The 6,718-nt window shown below is 51.0% G+C and overlaps 1 long non-coding RNA gene across 1 annotated transcript; it reads right to left on the bottom strand.

Annotated features, from left to right (window-relative positions):
- Positions 1-612: 612 nt before the first annotated feature.
- Positions 613-2,726, bottom strand: LOC146334087 (uncharacterized). The gene is made up of 3 exons (XR_014786414.1): positions 2,566-2,726; positions 861-1,313; positions 613-761 (listed from the first exon to the last, which is right to left on the bottom strand). It is a non-coding gene; the product is annotated as an uncharacterized LOC146334087 (long non-coding RNA).
- Between the last annotated feature and the right edge of the window lie 3,992 nt (positions 2,727-6,718).

Raw genomic sequence — 6,718 nt, 5'->3', positions numbered from 1 at the left:
GCTGTGAAATACATCCACATTTTTGTTTTTAAAGTCCTGTTGAACCTCTCAACAATCCCAGCTTTGACCTCGCTATTGGAAACGAAGGATGTACCCCATGTTTTTGGAAAATGACCCACATCCTTGTTTAGGAACTCCGTTCCGTTGTCCATCTGTATTTTGATAGGCTGTCTTCCATCTTGTGTGAAAACCGCTTTAAAAGCTCCAGACATCTCCCTGCCCGTTTTGCCTTTTAGAGCGCAAGCCCAGGCATATTTAGACACAATGTCTATCGCCGTTAAAATATACGTGTAACTGTTGTTGTATTGAGAAAATTGCTTCATGTCGACTAAATCGGCTTGCCATTGTGCATCCACTTCAGACGCTATGGTCCTTTTTCGTTTAAAATGGATCCTGGCTGGTTTATGCAGTGTGTAAGCCTCCTGATCTGAGAGCCACTTGGTAACCTCTCTTCTGACCAGCAATTTGCTCTGTTTCTTTGCCTCCTGAAATAAGGGGTTCACTCCACCCAAACTCCCAACACCACCGGGGTATAATAAATCTTTAGGATTTCTTCGTGCTCTGACATTTTGTAGGTTAACACAAGAATGGACGCGTAGGGTTACTACAAAGCATTTTTATTGGTGCAAAAGAAACAACCACCACAGAAAGCCTTATCTTTCTATGCACGTGTCTGGGGAAATACCTGACAGGCAGGAAATGTTGACTGTCGGTGAACTCTCGATGTTCAGGTTCTCAGTATCACCACACATTCCATGTTCCTGTGTAACACAATGAAAGCTTAGAGTCAGCAGCATGTACCGCCCCCACAATTGCTCTCTAAATACTATTAAGAACAAATCTCAGAAATAAACACTTACCAGTGTGCCTCCTTTCTCTGCCACAACTTCCAGATCCTCTTCCAGATCCTCAAGGGCTGTGCGGTAAGTAGACCAGTCTGTGTCAGGATCCCCCAGCTGCATTTTCTCTAAAGGCAAGGTGGCTATTTTCATAAGCACCCGCTATCCATGTCTTCAACAGGCTTCACCTCAGTGCTATCCATGCTCCAATCGGCATGTAACTCGGTTTCAGGAAAAGTTCTTTGCCCCATGGGAAATACAGCTAAAGGTAAGCGCTCTGTTACAGTTGCTGTGACACCAACTCCCTTCCCTGGTTTACTGTTTATGACTCCAGGTGTCATAGGTGCAGTTTCCATCTTTCTGGGCTGAATGCACAAGGGTACCGGGGGATGAGTAAAACCCGAAGGTCCTTCAGTCACTCTTGGCCACTCCATGTTCTTTAGCCATTCCATGTTCTCTGTGCAGAAAACGTGTCTGTGCAAGAAAAAAGGCTGTTTTTCTGGGGGCAAGGCTGTCCCTATTGGTCAGTGGGGTTGTGGGGCGTGACCTTACAGGGCTAGGCTCTAAGACCACTTCCTATTGGTCCATGGTGGCATGGCGAGTTCGTAGACGGGTCACATGACCCTGCCGGGCCAATCCGGGTGCGGCTTGGAAAAGGCCCTGCAGGCCATCTCTGCACCCGTACATGCTAGGGCTCTAAAACCAATGCCCATTGGCCCATGGTGGCATGACAAGTTTGTAGAGGGGTCACATGACCCCGCCGGGCCAATCTCGGCGTAGCTTGGAAAAGGCCCTGCGGGCCATTTACACACCCATATCCCCTAGGGCTCTAAAACCAATTCCTATTGGTCCATGGTGGGATGACAAGTTCGTAGAGGGGTCACATGACCCCCATCAGGTGACCCTGAAGGTCATATGACAGGGTCAGCTGATCGCATACGTGGGGCTTTTGGCTAGGGCGGGACTTCCTGTCTCAACAGGGGGTGGTGCAACTGTCACCTTTGAGAATGGGGCATGGTTTAGAGTTTGATGCGAACCCCCCTCCTTTACTACTTACATTCTTAGCTAGGGTTAATTCCCACTACATTTGCAACAGTTTGATTTATAGTAATTGGATGTGTGGGTTGTGATGTTTGGCTCCATACAATGAAGAGCTTCAACTTCCGAAGGGGGGGGGGGTCTACCCAGTTGTTTATTCTGATCCCTATATACATGTAAGCTCTATATGATTTGCATTCCTGAAATGTTTCTTCCAAACTTCAGCATTAAGATGCAAACTCCAATCTTGTATAAGTTTGTTTTAAAGGCTATGTGTAAGTATTCAAGCTGGCTTAATCATTCAGGCATGTCTGCAAACGGTAAGCTGTTTTTACACCTTCTCTGCTTACTGTCCTCACTGCCTCCATCTCCTCACACCTGTATCCTCACTATTTCCACCAAACCTCTAGCATGATATGAAAAGGGGTGCAATTAAAGTTGTGTTCCTAAAATACAGACAGCTAATAGGGGGTCAGCTACTTTGTTTTTAACTACACAGTACACCTGTCCAGACTTTGTAAAGTGATCAGATGCTTTTGTACCTTTAAGAATGAATTTCTGCAAGTATAATGTGTTGCTGAAGGGTAAGAAAAGTTGTATCTGCTGATCCTCTTCCCTATTAAAGGGGGAAAACCACAGAAAGAAAGAGCTGACTTCTTTCTTGTAGGGATGTAAGAAAGGGACTTACCTTGTCCCGCAGCTTTTTTCGCGGTGGGGGGGAGGCGCTTCGCTTCTCCCCCCGAAGTTCATGCGAGTGGGGGGTGTCTTCCCGCCTCGCCCGGCTGAAATTCAGGCTGAGGGGGAGGCTTCCCGCCTCACCCCCGGCCGAAATTCAGGCCGGGGAGAAGCGCCCCGTCTCCCCGGCCGCGAACTTCAACAGAAAAGTAAAAAAAAAAAAACGTCCTGTGATAGGCTACGTAACGATTTACGTAGCCTATCACGGCTAGATCTGCAAAGTCAGCCGTGATAGGCTACGTTAATCGTCACGTAGCCTATCACGGGCAACTTTAAAAAAAAAAAAAAAGTGCGTACGCAAATGGCGGCCCCCATAGGGAGCCGCCATTCCCGTTCCTTATTTGGTCGCTGTAGTCTACGTAAAGCTTTACGTAGACTACAGCAAAAATAAGGGCAACACAAATAGCGTTGCTGAACATATCCAAGGCAGGGAAATGGAGGACCTGAATGCAGGGGAACGTGTCCCGAACATGTGCAGGGGGGCTTTTCCAGAACAAACTGAGGGCACCAAAAGGGAGAACTTCGATGATTTCCAGAGACACAGAGGCGTGCAAACACCACACAAATAAGTAGCAACACGGTATCAGAATAAAACCACGCAGACCGTTTCCCCTCCCTCCGCCTTGCAAGAGCCCTCTGGACGGAAGGACAGGCCTGCTGGGTACTGGCGGGCAGCATCCGCCAGCCCAGGCCAGCTCCTGCAATGGGTTGCGGGGCAGTCCTGATGCCTGCAGGGACTTCCTGTGGGTCCCGTTTAACAGAAGCCACCCCGGCCCAAGGCCTTGCAACGGCCACTTGGAAACAGAGCAGTGGATTTTTGGGGGGGGATATTTTTGCAGGATGTGGCCCTCTACCAAGGCCTGGCAACAGCTGTTCAGAAAGAAAAGGAACAGACTCCTGCCATTTTGTTCGGAGGCTGCAGAGTCAAAACACCTTTGGAAGAACAGAGCCGTTCAAAGCCCCCTCCCTCCAAGGCACCATTTCCCCAGCATCTGCCATTGGTGGAAGTGCCATAGTTTTCCTGAGGTTGCCCCCCCCCCCCCCAGTATAACGGACAAATACAGTAACACTGAGCTACCTCACAGGGCGGTTGTTAGGCCCATTGGGAGAACACTTCAGAAGAGCAGGACATGACTGCAGCCCCTGCACGTGGCGGCGGCGTAACTGTCCTGTGGGGAGGAGGGTGCACCTGCGCTGGTGTGCAGGCTGCTCCTGCTTGGTCTCCCTCCTCCCCCCGACGCCTACCTGGGGGCAGCCCCTCCAGCCCCCTCTGCCACAGCCCAGGCGCACTCAGCAGCCCCTCCACCTCACCAGAGCTTCCCCACCCCGCCCATTCTCCGTCAGCCTCCTTTGGTCGGGCACAGGGGGGCTTCGCACTCCAGGGTGGGGTGCGGGGAGCACAACGAGGGCCGGGTGTCCGGGCAGCACACACCTGAGCCTCCCACGGACACCTGCGCCCAGCAAGGCTTCGCTCTTTCTGGCCGCCAGGAGGGCGCTGCAGGTGGGGCCCGCCAGCAGAGCAATGGGCCAGCAGGCGATCGCCCCCGGAGCCCTATGTGAACCAGGACCCCTCCCTGGGACACAGTCCGGGCAACCCTGGACTGGCCGGGGCGCCAAAGCAGCGCTGCCCTCGGCTCCCGGACAAGGCGCTGCCTGCCGCCCCTATTGTCCTGCCCGCTGCAGCAGCCCAGCCCAGCCCCTCCTGCCTTGTGCACAGGCCACTACCCATCTGGCCGGCCTGGAAAGCCCCTCCTCGTGGACGACCTCTCTTCCTTCCCAGCATGGTGGTGGTGAGGAGGCGCTCTGCTCCTCCCTTCCCTCCCTCACTGGAAGTAGCTGGCTCCCTTGCATCAGGGTTAGGGATGGCAGAGAATTCCACCACAGATCACAGTGAGGCCGAATGCCAGTGCATTCGGCCCCCCGAAATCTGTGGCGGAACAGCCTGCTACCCCCCCACGGATCCCCCCCCCCGGATGAGACTTACCTGGGGCGGATCTTCCGGGCGGCGGCGGCTGGTCTTCTGACGAGCTGCCGCCACCGCCATTTGCAGTTTTTTGTTTTACAGAGACGTGATAGGCTACGTAAAAACTTGCGTAGCCTAAAACAACTGGGTAAAAAAAAGGTAAAAAAAGAACCGCGTACACAAATGGTGGTGGCTACGGCCGCCACCATTTGCGTACCTTAGTTTGGGCCATCTTAGTCTACGTAAATATTTACGTAGACTAAGACGGCCCAAACTAAGGAACGCAAATGGCGGCGGCCGTAGCCACCACCATTTGTGTACGCGGTTCCCCCCCCGCAGAGCCCTCCGTGGCCGGAAATCCGGCTGCGGATGGCTCTGGCCTGGCTGGGCCTGGCCGGCTGCTCCGCGAAGCTGCCGTGGAGCACAGCCAGCCGCGGAGGATTCCGGAGGGGGAAGAATGGAGTGCCTCCCCCCCATCGAGGATTCCGGAGGGAGGGACGGAATGCCTCCCCCCCACACCATAAACATAATCCGCGAAAGATAAGTGACTTTCGTACATCCCTAGTCAGGGTGGAGACTGAGCCCATAGAGCCCCAGAGCAGTTCTGATTCTGAGGAGGGACAGCAATCCGTGGGAGAGGAGCCAGCTCATCCCTCACAGGCACAACAGCTGGTAGAGATTCCTCCTGCCAGCATTCCTGGGAGAGAGTGTGACCCTGGCAGCAAGAGAGCGCTGGAGGGGGGCTTGCTGGATGCTCGGTGCAGACACAGGGAGTGGCGCCAGATGGAGGGCGCCGAAAGGAGGCACTCTGCTCGTTTGGCACGCAAGCAACGGTCGCATCCCAAGGACCCAAGGGAAAGAGGGAGGACCTCTCCCTAGCCCATAAGTTCAGGGTCTTCCCGCGGTTCCCCTTCAAACGGGGACCAACTACCTTACCTGGAGCTTAGGCTACTCTGCTATCTACCCCAGTGCTGTTCCTTGCTTAGTCGCTAGTGATAAGTATCTGAGTCATAAAGTAATAAAGCCTCGGAAAGAATCCTCGTCGTCTGTGTCCTGAGTTGGCTATTGGAGGGGACTGCAAGAGGCAGCTAGGGCGCTCCTGACACCTCGTCACTCCCACGATGGATGCGTGGAGGCAGTGCACCACTTTTTCCTTCCCTCCCTTGTCACTCCCAATGTGGCCACTGGCAGGAGATGCTCTTCCCTCCCCCGCTGGAAGCAGCGGTTTCCTTAGGGGTTTCTTTTTTTTAATACTTTATTCTATTTTTTATCTTTATAAATGAAATAAACAGTTGCTATTGTTGTTGTTCAGTCGTTCAGTCGTGTCCGACTCTTCATGACCCCATGTGGACCAGAGCACGCCAGGCCTCCCTGTCCCGCGCTCTCTCCCGGAGCGTGCTCAAGTCCATATTCATTGCATCGGTGATGCTATCCAGCCATCTCATCCTCTGCCGTCCCCTTCTCCTTTTGCCTTCAATCCTTCCCAGCATCAGGGTCTTTTCCAGAGAGTTTTCTCTTCGCATTAGGTGGCCAAAGTATTTGAGCTTCAGCTTCAGTATCTGTCCTTCCAGTGAGCAGTCAGGGTCAGTAACTACAGTTTCCCCAACAATACAGTATTCTTATGAGGACACAGCAGTAACGAAAAAGAGGAGAAAAAAGAAAACAGAAGAAGGAGAAGGAAGGAGAAAGCATGAAGAAAAGAAAATCTATAAAAATTATTTAAAAGGATTAAATTTGAACTCCATTGCACACAAACTTCAAATCCCATTCTACTTAAAAATTATACCTAAACCATTGGCACTATTACAATTCAATACAGCATAAGTAATCAACCTTACACTTCAATATCATATCATTAGTCTTATAGCAAGGGAGCAGGCCTACAATTCATTTCCAGTAACCATATATTGCCCTTCAGTTAACATATAATAGTAAAACTTAACAATTTAACCAGCTAAAAATCTTATTAACCAGTCCCATAATAATGATAATAATAAAAAGAAACTTAAAAAGGATAGATAGTAATAATATCAAATCACTAAATTTTATAGTGTTATATAATAATAAAGCTTAAAAGCAACCTTACAACAATCAATAATGTATTTTGTACTAGATATATAAATGAGTGTGCACATTTCTATAC

The sequence above is a fragment of the Heloderma suspectum genome, chromosome W, assembly GCF_057233095.1.
Source record: "Heloderma suspectum isolate Gila_16-S chromosome W, 16-S_ref, whole genome shotgun sequence".
NCBI classification, from domain to species: Eukaryota; Metazoa; Chordata; class Lepidosauria; order Squamata; family Helodermatidae; genus Heloderma; species Heloderma suspectum.
The sequence above is the reverse complement of the archived record's forward strand: the minus strand, read 5'-3'. Positions and strand labels throughout refer to the sequence as shown.